General features: G+C 41.3%; 1 long non-coding RNA gene across 1 annotated transcript; it reads right to left on the bottom strand.

The window, feature by feature from the left end:
• Nucleotides 1–7715: 7715 nt before the first annotated feature.
• Nucleotides 7716–13188, bottom strand: LOC135505876 (uncharacterized). Its single transcript, XR_010450321.1, has 2 exons — nucleotides 12690–13188; nucleotides 7716–11225 (listed from the first exon to the last, which is right to left on the bottom strand). It is a non-coding gene; the product is annotated as an uncharacterized LOC135505876 (long non-coding RNA).
• Between the last annotated feature and the right edge of the window lie 5602 nt (nucleotides 13189–18790).

Here is an 18790-nt window from a genome sequence, read left to right on the forward strand (position 1 = left end):
GGAAGAGAGAACAGGTGTGAAAGAGTGAATGAGCTAGTTAGAGGAGATGTAGAACAGCTGAAGAATGAGAGACAGAGAAGGTAACCTAAAAAGACCAGCAGAGAGAGAGAGTGAAGAGAAAGGACAGGAACAGACATAACAAGACATGACACCAATAGTGCAAAAATGGTGTTAGGTGAACAATAGGTAAGTAAAGAAATAAAACAACAGTAAAAAGACAGGCTATATACAGTAGCGAGGCTACATACAGACACTGGTTAGTCAGGCTGATTGAGGTATGTACATGTAGATATGGTTAAAGTGACAATGCATATATGATGAACAGAGAGTAGCAGTAGCTAACCATTGGACCCAATGACTTTATCTGTGACGGCAAATGTATCATATAATGCTGTTTAGGTGCACATTTTTCCTGTTCTGTTGGCAGATATGTTTGCTTATTTTAAGTAATATATCCCAAATTTTATTGCTTTTTTTCTTGTTTTTAAGAGCTGACTTTTTGCAGTGTATCTAGAACCAAAAATTGGTCATTGGCTGTCCCATAGGAGAACCCTTTTAAGAACCCCTTTTTTAGTTTCAGGTAGAACCCTCACTACAACCTAAGAGCAAACACCAAAACAACTACATCTTTAGATACATGTACTGTAATGATGGCCAGGAAATTCTACTTTGATAACAGGAAACACTGTCTGCATGGTTAGATTAAATGTTTCCCAAATGTCAAAATCTAACATTACCTCATTTTCACTATGAGTAAATCTCCAAATGGTTCTCCTTCTGAAGTGCTCTGGCCAGGGAAAGAAATCACGTAAATCCTCCTTAGAGAAGCTGGGCAGCATGTCTGTGCTTTTATTAGCAGCTGAAAAATACATTTAACCACATGGTAAATAGTTAAGTAATTAGCAACTAAATCATAGTTTATAGACACAAAGTGTCAATTTGATATAGGTTATGAGACATTAGCATACTGTCTTCCCTTTCCAGTTAACGCAGGAATGATTTACCAAGCTAGCTAATGTTAGCTAACAAAATTAGACTACCAGTATAACATTAACGTTGACGTCAATTACTTTAAACCAAAAGATAGTGCAAGCTAATGAAACTAACGTTAACGCTAAATTGTCTCCCATATTGAAAATCTTAGGTAGTTAATCTTTGCTTGCCTAGCTAAAATTGTATACAATGACTGACACAATTGATAATTTAACTTTGCCGTCTTTGGCGCCCTTTTTTTCTATTTTTTTTTCTATTGTCAATAGAAAGGGTGCCAAAGATGGTGAAGCTAAATAATCGACGGTGTCAGTCATTAGGGCACATTTACACCTCATTAACATATTTCTGGCAATAAAGCACTATCAATCTAACCAATGTTCAAGTTTTTTCAACGAATGGCCGTTCGTGCAGTTATTAACTGCTAACAGTCAACATTACCTAGTTAAAATTAGCATGCTAACTTGGTTTGCCAAATTTCCAATTCAAATGAACGTTAGCTAATGTTAGCTTGCTAAGGAGAAAGGTAGACGGGCATAACCAAATGAACATTACCTTTTAGTATTGCGGTTGATATATGATCCATGCCCGGATATGTGTCATGCATTCCATCTTCATTCATGGTGTTGTTAGAATGACTCAAAGATTTGGACAGTCTTTGACTTTTTATTTATAGGCTTAGCTTATGTAGCTCGATAATGTGATGAATTTACGTATGTTAAGCAATATTACACGAGAGGGAGTGCTGAATATCAGCACGGCTGTGATTCGGTCGTGGGTACGAGGCCGCAGATAATAATATTCAGTATAACAGCAAGACCTCTAGTGTGATATTGCTTTTATAGAACAGTTCTACAAGCGCAATTTATTAGTTAAAAGTAATAAGCGACAACAGATTATGATTTGTTTATTTATTTAATCATTTATTTGGCTCCGCCAACACTCATTCTGTAGTTCCACAACTGGACTGGGACTGGACTGTTGCCAAGCACCACATATACATTTTCCTACACACTAGCTTGCTACTGCTACTTTGTGTAGGTCTACACGTTACCGTCCTCTCCTGACGACCATTCATAATTTAACTCAAATGTTATTTGTGGAAATATGTTCATTTTTGCGGTGCGAACTTTGTTACAATCTAAGATAGATAACAATCGATAATGTAATTAACGGTTATTAGAACACCTGTAAAGCGGAGTGATACATGTATAGTTAAAAGTCCCGGTGCTGTTGTACTCTACTCCAATCAAATTACTTGGTCGTATTATAAATCCATATCAATAGATTGCACAGTCATAGCCCTGATTTCTGTTTGCTCTGTGGTATTGACGGATGCAGTGAGGAATATAGTGTACAATTCCTTCTATCATCATGTAAAGAGAAACCCCCTTCAACACCTACTTGATTGCACCCGATCAGATGAACAACCATCGGAGGAAAGCCACGTACCACCGGAACAAATAAGTAGCTCGTTAGGCATTTCTTTTTTGGTTCTCTGGATTTAAAAAATACTAATTTAATGAACGGACAATACACGGACGAAAGTCATACTGTCCATAGGCTATTCGATAATAATGACTAAAGCTGGGTTAATGTGAAAATAATCAATGATAAATAGGAACAAAACACTTAAATAGATCTGTTGATGAAACTAAATACAATTTCAAATAATAATCTGTTTCTTTGATGTGTTGAACACAGGCCAACATTCAAACCGATCAGCTTCTAGTTTCACTGATCAGCAACTCCATACATCTCACTCAGACGAAGGGCAAAGGGGCATTGACCAATATGGAGCTGTCACAGTGCAACAAGTAAGTTACTCGGTTACTGAAATTGACCATATTTTTTTAAGTAATTAGATTTGACATCTCTCTCGCTCTCTCGCTCTCGCTCTTATTTTCAGAAAGGCGTGAATGACATTGTTGCGGGGGTACAGCAGTATCAATCATCACTATTGGACAACCTCAGGAAGCAGATGGAGGCGGTGCTAAAGAAGCATTCAGGATGCACATCATGTCAACTTGAAGAAGATATGCGATGGATATATTTGACAATTTCATTGAGCCTTTTGCTGGTGTTGCAACAACATTTCGACAGGACAGTGTTATTAAGAAGCAGTTTAGCTGTTTGGACGCAGAGGAAATTAACATTGATCGAACCATATGCAGGATGAAATGTGGAGGATCAAAGACATTTTCATCAATTATTTTACTATGTACCATTAGTCAAAATTCTAGAACAGTTCTTATCAACACCCAAGGATTTTTGTCTATGGTTGAAAAGGGACCCCAGATGTGCAGGGAAAGTTTTTTCATGACATTGTTGATGGTGCTCTTCTAAAATCACATCCCTTATTTTCAGAGAAACCAAAGGCATTACAGATTGTTCTGTACGCGGATGGAATAGAGATCTGTAATCCACTAGGATCCTTTGCATCAAAAAGCAAGTCATTAATGGTGTACTACACCCTAGGAAATATAAATCCAAAATTCAGGTCTAAACTGGCTGCTATCAGGCTACCTGCCATGTCTAGATCAGCAGACCTCTGTCAATCTGGTGGAGATGTAATATTGAATAGAATCAAGGAAGACACGGATGCAATGTACAGTGGGGTTAAAATGCAAACTATTAACGGAGAGAAAACGATATATGGTGCCATGGTCTCTCTCTGTGGAGACACCCTTGCACAACATGAACTAGCAGGGTTCAAAGAGGGTGTGGGCTTTGCCTACATTAAGTGCAGACACTGTGAGGGTTCTTTTGAGGACATACAGTCACACTTCAATGAGGATGCATATACTAAAAGGACATTGGAGAAGCATGTCAGACAGTGTGATGAAATAGAAAAGGCACAGACGGACTTGCTTCGCAACAGCCTGGGAACAACATATGGGATCAATAGAAGGAGCAAGTTAGTTGAATTCCCAGTCTTTGATGTCATACAACAAACTCCGCAAGACATAATACATGTAATTCTGGAAGGCATACCCCCATTGGAAATCAAATGTGTTTTGAATCATCTTGTTGTGTCAGGACAGATTGATCTGGACTCAGTGAATTCTGCTATTCTTGGTTTCCCTTATTCCCCTCTAGATGTTAGAGATCAGTCATCCCCTATTTTTGTTAGTACATTAAAGTGATGGTAAACTAAAACAGTAATCTGGGCAAATGCTTGTCCTGCTAAGGATATTGCCATTTGTTTTGGAGAGTTTGGATGTCAATACATATATGCAACTGATATTTGAGCTAATAGAGATTGTACAGATAGTATTTGCACCTGTTATTTCCATTGTGACTGTGTCTAGGTTGAAGTTACTCATTGAAAATTATTTGAAGCATTGGAAGGAGCTTTTTCCAGACCACAATGTTAACCCAAACAGCATTATATGATACATTTGCCATCACAGATAAAGTCATTGGGGCCAATGGTTAGACATATGTGTGTGCGGTTTGAGTCTAAACATTGTTTCTTTAAACAATGGGCTTCCAAGCTCAATTTAAAAATATTTGCAAATCTTTGATCAATCAGAACCAAATATATGAGAGCTGCCAGAGGGTTGACAGTTCAATGCACCCAATTTTTTCAAATGAAAGGGAGATGGGACCTGTATCAGAGGTTAAAGATCTACAATATTTATGTGGAAAATGTAGGGACTTCCTAGGTTTCAATGAAGTAAACCATGCTGTATCAGTCAAATAGCTTGTGATAAATTGTAATAAATACATAACTCAGAAGTCCATGATCTTTGCCAATGTACTGAATGGTAATATGCCAGAATTTGGACTGGTCAAATACATATTTCTTGTTGATTCTAGGCTTTATTGTTTGGTATATCAACCATTTCAAACTATACGCTTTGATAGAAACATCATTGCTTATCAAGTTGAAGTCCCACACCTTGCACAGGCCACTGAGTTAGTGGATGCTGAAAAGCTGGTTGATTTGACCTCTAATTACACAATAAGCAACAAGAGAAAAACTTATGTACAAGTCAAATACCATCTTGGGGATGTAATGGAAATGTAAAACAGTTCAAGTGATTCATAGTGTGTTCCCCAGATATGAAAAGTGTACCGTCTTTGTTCTGTACTGTATTTTGTCTGCATGATTTCTGTGCTGGGATTGACAATAAAACAGTGAATTCAATTTGGTCATTATATGTTGTTAATATGTGAAGAGATGAAAAGAACAAGATGCTTGAAATAAGAAATTTGTACTTTGACAAAGCAGTTTCGTACTTGTCAGTGTTGATCAAACAGCTTTAGAATTCTGGTAATTCTAGTTTCGAGCATAAAGTTACTCAGAACCAGTAATACAATCTCAGTAACAAGTTGTATTATCTTAAGATCATTAAGGACAAAAAAAGCTTGAAACAAGTGAAATGCTCCAACATAAAAACTGCCTGGTAAGTAGAAATATTTTGTCAGACAAAAAACAAGCATATATTGCCTTGATTCAAGATATTTAATCTTCCTTAGATTTACATTTTTGCAGTGTAGCACCTGCTAAGAGGCAAACCTGTAGTTCAACAGTCCTTTGCTGCGACTGAAGCCGTCCCTCCCCCTCTCTGCCTCGCACAACAATGGGGAGGCACATCTGCATTGGGGGGGATAATATTTCCTGTGTAGCAGTGCTTTTTCAGGTCTTTGCTCATATGGCAAAATGGGGATGTGCACTCTTAACCCCAAGTGCCATCCCCTCTGCAGCTATCCCCTTGGCACCTCAGGTTTTGAGCCAGGACGAAACTCAACATGTCCGCTCTCCCTCTGGTCTTGTGACTTATGGATCTGGATGACAGATTGGCATTTGTCATAACCATGGCTCCCACTCTAGGTGGGTAAGGCAGGGAAGAGAGCTGACACAATTCCGTTGTCATATGATAAAACTGGAAAACAGGTTTCCGGGGTTCACTTTTCTGGGAAATCTTATGACAACTTAGCTCTGTTAATTGAAAAATAGAAAACTGTCAATACAGAATTCCATTATTCATACTTTGCTGGGAAGCCACAAACAGCCATCTCAGGTCTACCACACTCTGGCATTTTTCCCTTGTCCCATTCTTACTTGCACTTGGTTCACACAGTCCGGCACTTGTAAGCTGCTGTGGACATTTTTGCTCGTCAACCCTTTCCTCCAGGGTAGGACTAAGACAGACCAGACACATGGGATTAGGACATCTGGGTTACCAGCCTGTTTCCTTCTTCCTTTCCGCTACACCTATTGGTGCCTTATTTCATTCCTTTGGCCACTCTCATGCAAAATGCCTGCTCAGTGACACGGTATAGCCATACCCATTGCAATATGCTCGGGATGCAGTCCAAGGGGATCAGGCATGTTTTGAAATAAATATTATGCCCATATGCATTATGAAGATATCTCAGCAATGGGACACTCTCTGCCCTGTGCCACCCGGTGACGTTATCACGCCCTGGGGTGTGCGTGACACACACGTACTAGCACTTCAAACCTGTTCCTGAGAGCTCGCCCTCCGCATCTATCCAGACTGACTCAAAAGACACTGCTTGAAAGCAACAACCCTGAGGGTTTTGGAGAACCCCGTCCCTATATGGTGGTTACACACCATATAGGGTGGAAGCACCGGCACACCCTCTCAAGAGTAATGCCTTAAGCTTTCCCCTCTCCTAGACCTGACACCCTCCACTCTAACAAGAGTAATGCCTTAAGCTTTCCCCTCTCCTAGACCTGACACCCTCCACTCTAACAAGAGTAATGCCTTAAGCTTTCCCATCTCCTAGACCTGACACCCTCCACTCTAACAAGAGTAATGCCTTAAGCTTTCCCCTCTCCTAGACCTGACACCCTCCACTCTAACAAGAGTAATGCCTTAAGCTTTCCCCTCTCCTAGACCTGACACCCCCCACTCTAACAAGAGTAATGCCTTAAGCTTTCCCCTCTCCTAGACCTGACACCCTCCACTCTAACTGAGCGAGGTAACAGTCTTATTCCTCATCATCATCGAGCCCCTCTATGACCAAGGTTTTTACTGACTGGATGTGACTGCACATTTTTTGGGGCATACTCCCTCACGTTTGCAACCTCAGAGGTGATGCTGTTGGAACTACACTGTCTTCAGGAGAGCATGTCCGCGTCACGGGAGCTGGCCATATCCAATATTGAGACACCAAAACCAGTATTTGAAACTCACGTAATCCTGGTTCTAAGAGTATATGAGTGAGATGTTAACCTAGAGTTACAAAATTCTGGGAACTTTCAATAAATTCTTGGGTATTCCCAGGATTCCTGTAATCAGGAGGGAATAAGCAGGAAATCCAGAATCCTCCAACCAGGATTTCTGGAAAAACAGGGAATTTATTGAAAGTTCACAGAATTTTGCAATTAGTTTCACAGCTTTCCACTGCTCGCAAAAGCGCAAGGTATAGAGGCATGCTTGAGAAATACCAGCTTGGCGGGCGAGTGGCTCCCTTTACAGAGGAGAGGGGTTCACCTCATTCACCACTTGACCGGTCTGTCAGTCTCCAACAGACGCTGTGTGATTGGATACTTCAAGCTCATGGACACGCCCAGGTACATCCTATAGCAAGACATCGCACTTATATGCTTATAGAACCCAGGTCACGTGAGAAACCTAGAGTTTTCTTCATGATTACAATAATCTTTACATTAAAACGGAAACTTCACCTCTAAACACTATATGGAGTGTTTATCCAAAATTGCTCAATAATTACAAGGGTAATGCTTCTGATAGATCCTTTCTTTAATGTTATTTTACAAAGGAACATACATACATGAACAGGAATACACAGTGAGAAGTTGAGACAGTGAGAAAAAGAACAACAAGACCAGCAAGCAGGGCAAATGACAAACCAGTAAGTTGTTTTGGTGTCGGCAGCTAGCTAGCAATATAAGCTCTTTTTACACAAGGCAGTGTTGTTTAGTACAGTACAATTCCGTGATCGATTCAGCTATAACGGGGCTTGCTCGTACGACTACAAGCCAAGCTAGCCAAGTTTAGCTAGCTAGCTTTGTTTGCTATACCTATTAGTCTTGGAGTAACTATACCTGTGTGTTGTAGCTAGCTAGCTAACACGTGTCTGTGAGATGTCTCATTTTCTACACCATGCTACTACAGTAGGAACAGACAGTACACAGCGATTGCCCATGAATGTCTTATAGCGTTTTTGTCTTTCTCTCTCAGACAATATCGCTTGGATACCAAGAAGTTAATGACTCAAGAGGAGATGTGAAAGGTCCCAGAAAACAATCTGCCCATGTATCAAAGTGACTCTGAACCACCCAAAAACACCATTTGCAAGTATTCCCACTGTAGAACTATAGTATTTATTATAGGCGTTAGTAGTATATTTTTATTCTACTGTATATACAGTATGTCATACATTGCCTTAACTATTCCTGCATACTGCTGTGCTAATTCACCTCGGTCTCCAGAGAAAATAAACTTTTTCTTAAATAGAAGCCATGTCTACTTATTTGCTATATTGATAGACTAATCTACTGTTTTATTGAAACATGTTTACTTGCCAGCAAATTAAAGTTGAAATGATACACCAACTCCCTGCATCACTTGTTTTAGAATTAAGTTTGTAGCTAGTTTATCCAAATACAGGTACATTTAATGAATATCACAATTAATAGATCCAGAAGTTGAAGACAACAATTTATTGATTTCTGGTGCAGCTGTAATCATCTAGTCACTATACTTTAAAACTTCTTCAGGCTTGGTGGGTCCCCTGCGCGACGGTTGAGCTAACGTAGGCTAATGCGATTAGCATGAGGTTGTAAGGAACAAGAACATTTCCCACTGCACTGTCCAATTAACAGTAGCTATTACAGTGAAATAATACCATGCTATTGTTTGAGGAGAGTGCACCGCTTTGAAAATGAAACGTTATTAATAAACAAATTAGGCACATTTGGGCTAAATTGGCGCAAAATATTTGACAGAAATGCAATGGTTCATTGGATCAGTCCAAAACTTTGCACATACACTGCTGCCATCTAGTGGCCAAAATCTAAATTGCAGCTGGGCAGGAATAATACATTATGGCATTTCACTTGCATTTCACAGATGATGATACACACAAAAAGTTGTTTTTTCTTTGAAGTAATCTCTATCCAGATATAAAGTGTTACATTCTCCTACATTCCTTTCACATTTCCACAAACTTCAAAGTGTTTCCTTTCAAATTGTACAAAGAATATGCATATCCTTTCCTTAGGGCCTGAGCTCCAGACAGTTAGATTTGGGTATGACATTTTACGTGAATTTCTTTTTTTAAAGGGGCGGATCCTTTAAGAGGTTTTTAAAAAGTGTTATATAAAACTTTTGATCAAACGCCATTATATACATAAACTAAGCAAAAAAATGAATGTCCTCTCACTGTCAACTGCATTTATTTTCAGCAAACTTAATGTAAACAAATCTATGTCTATCAATGTCAATATTTGTATGAACATAAGATTCAACAACTGAGACATAAACTAAACAAGTTCCACCAATATGTGACCAACAGAAACGGAATAATGTGTCTGTGAACAAAGGGGGGGGGTAAAAATCAAAAGTAAGTCAGTATCTGGTGTTGCCACCAGCTGCATTAAGTACTGCAGTGCATCTCCTCCTCATTGACTGCACCAGATTTTCCAGTTCTTGCTGTGAGATGTTACCCCACTCTTCCACCAAGGCACCTGCAAGTTCACGGACATTTCTGGGCGGAATGGCCCTAGCCCTCACCCTCCGATCCAACAGGTCCCAGACGTGCTCAATGGGATTGAGATCCGGGCTCTTCTCTGGCCATGGCAGAACACTGACATTCCTGTCTTGCAGGAAATCACACACAGAACGAGCAGTATGGCTGGTGGCATTGTCATGCTGGAGGGTCATTTCAGGATGAGCCTGCAGGAAGGGTACCACATGAGGGAGGAGGATGTCTTCCCTGTAACGCACAGCGTTGCGATTACCGGCAATGACAACAAGCTCAGTCCGATGATGCTGTGACACACCGCCCCAAACCATGACGGATCCTCCAACTCGATCCCGCTCCAGACTACAGGCCTCGGTGTAACGCTCATTCCTTCGACGATAAACGGGATTCTGACCATCACCCGTTGTGAGACAAAACCGTGACTCATCAGTGAAAAGCACTTTTTGCCAGTCCTGTGTTGTCCAGCGACGGTGGGTTTGTGCCCATAGGCGACGTTGTTGCCGGTGATGTCTGGTGAGGACCTGCCTAACAACAGGCCTACAAGCACTCAGTCCAGCCTCTCTCAGCCTATTGCGGACAGTCTGAGCACTGATGGAGGGATTGTGCATTCCTGGTATAACTCTGGCAGTTGTTGTTGCCATCATGTACCTGTCCTGCAGGTGTGATGTTCGGATGTACTGATCCTGTGCAGGTGTTGTTACACGTGGTCTGCCACTGCGAGGATGATCAGCTGTCCGTCCTGTCTCCCTATTGCGCTGTCTTAGGCGTCTCACAGTACGGACATTGCAATTTATTGCCTTGGCCACATCTGCAGTCCTCATGCCTCCTTGCAGCATTCCTAAGGCACGTTCACGCAGATGAGCAGGTACCCTTGGCATCTTTCTTTTGGTGTTTTTTAGAGTCTGTAGAAATGCCTCTTCAGTGTGCTACGTTTTCATAACTGTGACCTTAATTGTCTGTAAGCTGTTGGTGTCTTAACGACCTTTCCACAGGTGCACGTTCATTAATTGTTTATGGTTCATTGAACAAGCATGGGAAACCCTTTACAATGAAGATCTGTGAAGTTCTTTGGATTTTTACGAATGATCTTTTAAAGACAGGGTCCTGAAAAAGGGACATTTTGTTTTTTGAGTTTATGTACCAGAGCTAGCACTATCTATAACACAATGCAGTTGTGAGCATACTAGGCATTCTATATTATACTACAACATCAGACTAACGGAATATGGATGTTGTGTTGGCTGAATGCTCCAGGCAGGTTTCAGACTGTTCTTCAGCTGGTGAACCTCATCTTGTTGGGTAATGGAAGCTGGTGTTGCAGACTGACGCTGTGGCGATGTTGGCAGGGATGTTGGGTTTGGGGAGCTGTGTCTCTGGCTCCTTGTAGACAACATTCTAAGTTGTTTTGCACTCCACAGACAGGTGGACAAGCCTCTCCCTGAAGTGGTGGGTCCTGGGCTAATACACTTTCTTCACCACCCACTGTGTCGACCTCTTACAGAAGATGTGTTTGTACTGCAAGTCTCCTGGAAAGACATGAATACTGATGAGGATATGTAAAACAAAGACTGATCATGAGGATGTTGTAACCATACAAGAAACCATGTTAATCTGTAAACGGCAGAAGAAATTTGGCATGCCGCCCCGGGTCCTCTCTAAATACTACCGCTGCACCATCGAGAGAGCCCTGACCGGTTGCATCACGGCCTGGTACGGAAATTGCTCCGTCCACGACCACAAAACCCTCCAGCGGGTGGTGAAGACGGCCCAATACATCACTGGGACCATGCTTCCACCCATCCAGGACATCTACTCGAAACGGTGCTTGAGGAAGTCTCATTATTAAGGACCCCACATACACCAGACACAAGCTGTTCTCTCCCTTACCGTCAGGCAGATGGTATCGGAGAATGAGGTCTAATAGAAATTCTCTGAGCCTGTTGGTATCTACAAGACTGATGAATACTTGAACTTGACTGACCACCTGCTTTGATTCTCTGCACCTTAGCACACATCACAACTACTGCTACCAAACTGTTATTATACTGCTCAATTTATACCCTTGTCCCTCACACACCCTCCTTCTCCAATACACATGTAAATATTGTACTATACATTGTGCCTTCCTGTATAATACTTATGGTAAAATGTTTATTATATTCTACTGCCATTTACTTTATGTTTGTATTCTTATCTTTTACAATATCTCATTGTTGTTGCATTATCGTGAAGGAACCTGCAAGTAAAAGTTTTTGGGGATGATGTATACCATGTGTTTATTGGTACATACGACCAATAAAACTTGAACCAAAAAAGGATACAGTAGACGGGTACAGTATGTGTTCTGTTACACTCAGAGTCAATAATGGGGCATTGAGATGGACTGTTAACAAAGATGTGAAATGTTTGATGGGGGCTTGACTTGTAGACAGTCCAGTTGTGTATTGTTGTATATGAGTGCCTACAGTTGTGTTGTTGGGGAGACAAGCACTGCTAACAATACAGTACATATGTTGGAAGAGTACACTAACAGCCTCTCTCCCCCATGCCAAAGCATATGTAGGACACTCGGTATTAGTGATTAGCCAACATTTTACAAATGTGTCCCGCATCAATACACACGAAAACAAGGTATTATATACACCCACCCCCTCACATCAATAGATTAACCTTCTCACACACACACACACACACACACACACACACACACACACACACACACACACACACACACACACACACACACACACACACACACACACACACACACCCCTCCTTACTAATACCTTATTTTCTCCAAAGTAGACTTCCAGCCTGGTATGAACAATCAACTAAGCCTCCACTACACAGACAAAACGACAGTAGAAGTTGTAGCCTGATTGTAAACACACCAGCTATGACAACAAGACACGGACCATGTATAAGCCTAGCTACAGTATAATTATTTACTCATCATGTTATCATTGAAAGGTTTAGCAAAGGTAACTTACACTAGTTCCTGGTGCTGAGCTTGATGTTGATGCCGCTGCAGATATCGATGGGATCGAACACATAGTCACGTTAGCATCTACGGTACTGTTAGTAAGTCAGTTAGTTAGTTAGCTTGCTACGATCCGGTGGGCTGTAGCTACGTAATCTAATGTAGCCAATGCTAGCTTGCAAAGTTACAAATCACTTTGCCAGATAGCTGCTAGCTAATTACATTGATTTGCTTTGGAATGTCTAGCCAGCGTATTATAAGAGCTAGCTAGTTAGATTTTGGTTTAGATAAACAAACGTAGTTAGCTCAGTTCGACTTATTTTCTGCTGTGCTGATGTTGGCTGATCGGGTACCTTTCCTCTTTGAAGTGAAGGGGAAATTCAATGGAATACCATCACTTTAAAACATTCGATGCACTGGCAACCTCATCAGCTGAGACTTCAGGTCCATATCGAAATCCTCCGGCTGAAAGTGCTGGCTCCAAACAGACATTTAGATATCCACCTCCACTGGACCCACCTCCGCTGAAATCGCTAGGAATTCTGGATATTGTGGTTTGCTTACAACCAGGAAATGTAGTTGACCCGTTTCTACCAATGAGATGCAGAAACGCTCATAATTGCGTGAAGTGAGGAAATTTTCAATTTCTTTGACAGAATATGTTAAAACATATTAATGGACATACACAGTGTAATAGAGCAGCGGTGACATTTCCCTTTAACGATTTCTAGCATGCATTGTTACTGTATAGAGCGCAACATGATAAATGTAGGAAACTTGGCTGAACAATTTACTGTTTTATTTGCCTCAAGGGAGAGTGGTGTGGTCAGCGGGATGTTCTGGACCAAACACAAATGACTAAACTCCAATTAATGACCAAACTCCAAAGGATCCACTTAAACTCCCACAAAATTAACACAGCCAGTAAGATATGCATATAGTCAGCCACAGTCCTCCATCCACAGAGAGAGAGAGAGAGAGAGAGAGACCACAGTTTTTCAATCATTGAAATGATGGAGAATTGACTTGAAGTGCTCTAGTATGTACAATGTCAAGCCTGGAAATGAGTGACAGCATGGTTTAGTTTAGTTTTTTAACATCCCCATTAACTTCTACACATGCAGAAGGGCCTGCCTATCCTGTGACATTCCCTGAGGAACCATCGTACCCAATTGCCTTAGGGTGTTACTTTATGATTGATGAGTTATATTGGTTGAATATGTCAGGGGAGAGTTATGGAAGGCTTTATTTTCATAGATTGATTTATAACCACAGTGATGCAAAGGTGAAAGTGTTTACTTTGAATCCAGTGCCAAAGTTTGTGTGTGACCGTGTGTGTTTGAGGTGATTGTGTATGCATATCTCGGATTGTGTGTAAGGGGTCAGGGGTGTGTGTGTGTGTGTGTGTGTGTGTGTGTGTGTGTGTGTGTGTGTGTGTGTGTGTGTGTGTGTGTGTGTGTGTGTGTGTGTGTGTGTGTGTGTGTGTGTGTGTGTGTGTGTGTGTGTGTGTGTGTGTGTGTGTGTGTGTGTGTGAGAGTGTGTGTGAGAGAGAGAGAGAGAGCGAGAGAGAGAGAGTGAGAGAGAGTGTCCATGCGTGTGTGCATGTGGGTTTCATGTCTGTAGGCATGTGAATGTATGTATGAATGTGATTGTCCGTGACATAGCATGTAATATGACTAGTAGTCTATATCCCTATGTGTATACAAGTGTGTGGGTGTATCTTGACATTTCCATGTGTTCCTTAAACTGAGTGAAGCACTGCTCACTGACAGTGCTCTGTGTTGGCTGCAGTCAGACCTGCTCCAAGCAGCACACATCTGTAACCTGTTAACAGGTCTCCCATGTTCAGGAGAGTAGACTGCCAGAGAGGAGGAGGAATACACTCCCTGTCTGCAGGCATGTTCAGTTGACACAAAAGTAACAAATCCACACAGCTGAGTCTCAGCTATGTCTCTCTCCCCACCCTGCTCTCCAGAGATAAGTCCACTGCCACCCCCGGTATGGATTTTCAGTCAGTGGCAGTATGGCTATTCTAATGCAGTGTTTCCCAACTCCAGGTCACAAGTACCCCCAACAGGACACATTTGTTTTGTCGCCTCGAGGACTGGAGTTGGGAAACACTATTCTAATGTATGTAAACTCCCTTATTTAAAATTTTATATTTGTGTGTAAGGTCTAGACTAGGTCCCTTTCTTCCTCTTCTTTCTGCTTGCTTGGTTTATGTGTACAGTTTGATTTAGGGAGATGCTTGTCTACGGATGAATGTGTAGAAGACAAAGGAGAGGGGGAAAGAGAGAGAGAGCGCTCTCTGGGTTGTAGTCATTTCGCCTTTCTTTGCTTGGCTAGGGTTATCCACATCTGCCTTAAGCCAGGTCTAGTCTTGTGGAGAAGGGGGGAGAAGAAGAGAAGGATAGGATGGGAGAAGAAAGAGAAGGAACAGTAACAGGACGAGGTGGAGAGGAGAGCCTAAAGTAGGTGGAAGAGGAGATTCGGAGGAGAATAAGGTGAACAACTAGAGGAAAAAGGTGCTTGGTAAAATAGAAGACAATGCAATCAAATGATCAGCGCTCTGAGTCATTATCCCATCGATCAGATCCAACAGTCCAAGATCATCCAAAACTTATATTTTTCTCTCTTCCCTCTTTCTCTCTCTCTCTCTCCTTTGCTAACTTTACTCTTATTCTTTTACTTTGTTTTCTCTATTGTATTGGAAGCTCCAGTGTGAAATAACAAACTAACGAATTAAAGCAAATACACCATATATATATATATTTTTTTTTAAGTATATGGACACCCCTTCAAATGAGTGGATTTGGCTATTTCAGCCACACCCGATGCTGACAGATGTATAAAATTGAGCACACAGCCATGCAATCTACATAGACAAACATTGGCAGTAGAATGGCCTTACTGAAGAGCTCAGTGACTTTCAACGTGGCACCATCATAAAACTCCACCTTTCCAACAAATCAGTTCGTTAAATTTCTGCCCTGCTCGAGCTGCTCTGGTCAACTGTAAGTGCTGTTAAGTGGAAACTTCTAGGAGCAACAACGGCTCAACCGCAAAATGGTAGGCCACACTAGCTCACAGAATGTGAGGCCTTTGTGTGGTCCATAAAGAATACTTTTTTCTCTCTCTCTCTGATGAATTGACATACTGTCATCTAAAAGAGTAACCATAACTTCACATCCTTAAAGACTGAATATGACAGTGACGTTGGACATTTACAGTCATCCTGCATTTGATAAAAAGGGATATAAAAATGAGAACGGAAATGTAAACCGGGATTAAATGATCGACAGAGTGGAGGGGAATATGATGACTTCATGTTAAAGGAACTCCAAGCAGATTTGGGGGATAAATTACAGGTTCCATTTTGGCATAAATGTTTTCACAGGAAGAAATAATCGATTTCCCTTCAGGTTTGGACAGAGAGAGAATAAAAAAGAGATCCTGCATCTCCAGTTGTTTATGTGTTTACCAAATTGGCAGAGATGCTGCACTTTGGTGAACACATAAACAGAGAGCGAAAGGAGGAGTATGGTGGGGAGAGGCAGAAAAGGAGGAAAACAGTAGAGAGTTGAATGATTTACCCAGGTCATGATATTTCACTATGTGGGGTCAACAGTGCCAACTCTCTCCCACTGTCTGAGATTACACTGTGTTTTCCACTGCACTGTTTTCCTCCCCCTTTGTCTCTCTGTGGTATACTTGATGATTGTGTTGGCCTTACAGAGAATCCCTCTTTACCACACCTTGTGCATTGGAAAGTCAGAAGAGAAAGAACTAGCAAACACGGGTAATTAAGCAACACACACAGTCGGTATTATCTAGGAGTTTGCCTTCTTTTCTGTGTTCTACCACTAATTACTTGATGTGATAACTCATCTGACTCGGATAGGTGAAATCATTATGGTAGAAAACCGGATTTAACCCATCTCTGATTCAAAGGATGCATATCTTTAAAGTGATATTCCAGAACTTTTGTATAATTTCAGACAGTAGTTTTGAAAGTGGTGCTCACAAGCTATAAATGGGTCCCTGTTTTTTTGTGTACTACATCATATGTCCTGTTTGTTTATTGCAATTCGTATGATATGCTAATTATCCAATTTATGGGGCCTCCCAAGTGGTGCAGCGGTCTAAGGCACTGCAGCGCAGTGCTAATGGCGTCACTACATATCTGGCTTCGATCCCAGGCTGTATCACAAATCTCCGTGATTGGGAGTTCCATAGAGCCGTGCACAATTGGCCCAGCGTTGTCCGAATTTGGGGAGGGTTTGGCCGGGGGGAGCTTAACTTGGCTCATCACGCTCTAGAGACTCCTTGTGGCGGGCCGGGCGCCTGCAGGCTCGGTCGTCAGTTGAACAGTGCTTCCGGAGGACTCATGACTCGACCGTCGTCTCCCGAGCATGTTGGGGAGCTACAGCGATGAGACAAGATCGAAATTGGGGAGAAAAAGGGGGGTAATATAATTTGTACAATATGTTACACATTTTCTGTGCTTAATATCCCAGACTGCATCTTTCAGCGTGAGATCAAGACTCCATATGACATGGTGGTCTGTGTGTATCTCATGGTTTACAGGCCAGAGAGATTGAGGACAGTAAATACAACAACACTCCAAACGAATGAGCATTATCATAATAACAAATGCGTAAACAGGCAATATGGTCCACACACACACTTACACACACACAGAATGTAGAGATGGAATCCCAAAAACATCTGGAGTTGATATAGAATGAAACTATTACGATACGTGATGACACATGACATTAACACACAAGAAGCTGTGTTTATACAAATGCTGCCAGAACTGTTGAATAGTACTATAATCTGCAGAAAACAACATAGCAGGTAGTAATATTTCAGTGTAGTTGGACACACTAAATGGGTGGTCATTATACATTTTGACTGTTCAGTGGGGTTTTGTGGCAATGCTTGAACAAGATCCATCTGATTGGCTTTGGTAATGTTATATGCTGTCTCTAACTCCCTCCCTCCCTCTATATCACGTATCTTTGTATATCTCCTCTGAGGGTGTTTAATTCTGAAAAAGAGGTGTGGGTTGTCAGTGTGGTTCTGATTAATTAAAAAACAACATATAATCAATGCTAACACACAGAGTATCAGCTCCTTGCAAGATGCCGCATAGTTGTTATTCCAAGTTTTAGAGGGCAGGCACCTGTTAGGATTTCACAACTAGCTACGTTTGAGCTTTTCAACTGGACTCCAGAGCAGTAATAACTGGTTGTACATAATAATGTACGATGTTGACCTGAGATGTCTATTTAAACAGTCAGAACCACCAGACTCCTGCTTTTACTATATTAGCTTATAGAGTAACACTTCAAACAAACATTCTATTTTATATACTCAATGTGTACATGATCAAGAAAATGGCTGTTGGATGAAGTCCAATTTCTGTCTGGCCCTTGACTCGTTTCCAATAGTTTAAGAGGTGATTATGCTCAACATTTATTATTGGAAATAGGAATTCACAAGAAATTCACTGCAGCTCCAGAGTAGTATTTCAGAGGAAAATGACATGTGTGTGTATGTACTCAACAGACCCATGCTCTGTGCTATTGTTCTCTTTCATCTCTACAACACATACACATCAAATCTACCAAAACAAAGTCTCTCTCCTTCATAACCCTGTGCTCTCTCTCTAGACACACATGCCACTATTAAGACAACTGATACAATAAGGGCCACAATGAAAAATACTGTGTGTGTATGGGAGGTTGTGTGTTTTCTCCCCAGATATTCCTCGGCTATGCCTGTGTTTTCTATGGCTCAATCTCAGTCAATATGTCTGGGTTTTCAATGGCTCAATCTCATTCCTACACTACAAGGATGACTTCCCCTCTATTTGCAGTCTGTAATACAGCCAATATGCTTGGAATCAATTTTCTATATTTTATTTATTTTCTATTATATATTGTCCTTCAGCAACGGTTATTTTGACGGAAGTTAAGCATGTCTAAACCCTTATACTTTGTCTCTCTCAGTGTGTGTTCAGTGCATGTACGTGTGTGTATGTGTTTGTGTGTGTGTGTGTGTGTGTGTGTGTGTGCGCGGGTGTGTGTGTGTGTGTGTGTGTGT

This window comes from Oncorhynchus masou, chromosome 19 (assembly GCF_036934945.1).
Source record: "Oncorhynchus masou masou isolate Uvic2021 chromosome 19, UVic_Omas_1.1, whole genome shotgun sequence".
NCBI lineage: Eukaryota > Metazoa > Chordata > Actinopteri > Salmoniformes > Salmonidae > Oncorhynchus > Oncorhynchus masou.